Source organism: Populus euphratica, unplaced genomic scaffold (genome assembly GCF_000495115.2).
Source record: "Populus euphratica unplaced genomic scaffold, PopEup_1.0 scaffold1014.1, whole genome shotgun sequence".
NCBI lineage: Eukaryota > Viridiplantae > Streptophyta > Magnoliopsida > Malpighiales > Salicaceae > Populus > Populus euphratica.
This window is the reverse complement of record NW_011500877.1, coordinates 32,412-32,675: the sequence shown is the minus strand read 5'-3', so window position 1 is coordinate 32,675 and position 264 is coordinate 32,412.

Below are 264 nucleotides of genomic sequence, written 5' to 3'. Positions count from 1 at the left end.
TGATGAATTTAAGAACTGAAATTGAAAGGACAAAGAGATGGCCAAACTTCGAAAAGAGATGTCAGTGCAATCTAAATCTGAACACTGTTCGGTAATTGAGTTATATATAGAGCTATAAACCTCATATTTAGATCTACTTTATATGGATAGAAAGGTAAGACATAGACCCACAACTTTCATATGGAGCCCAAGATCTAAAAAGGCCATTATCAAGTCCAAATTGTAGCAACAACAAAGAAGCCCGAAACTGTCCTCCAGCCCGAG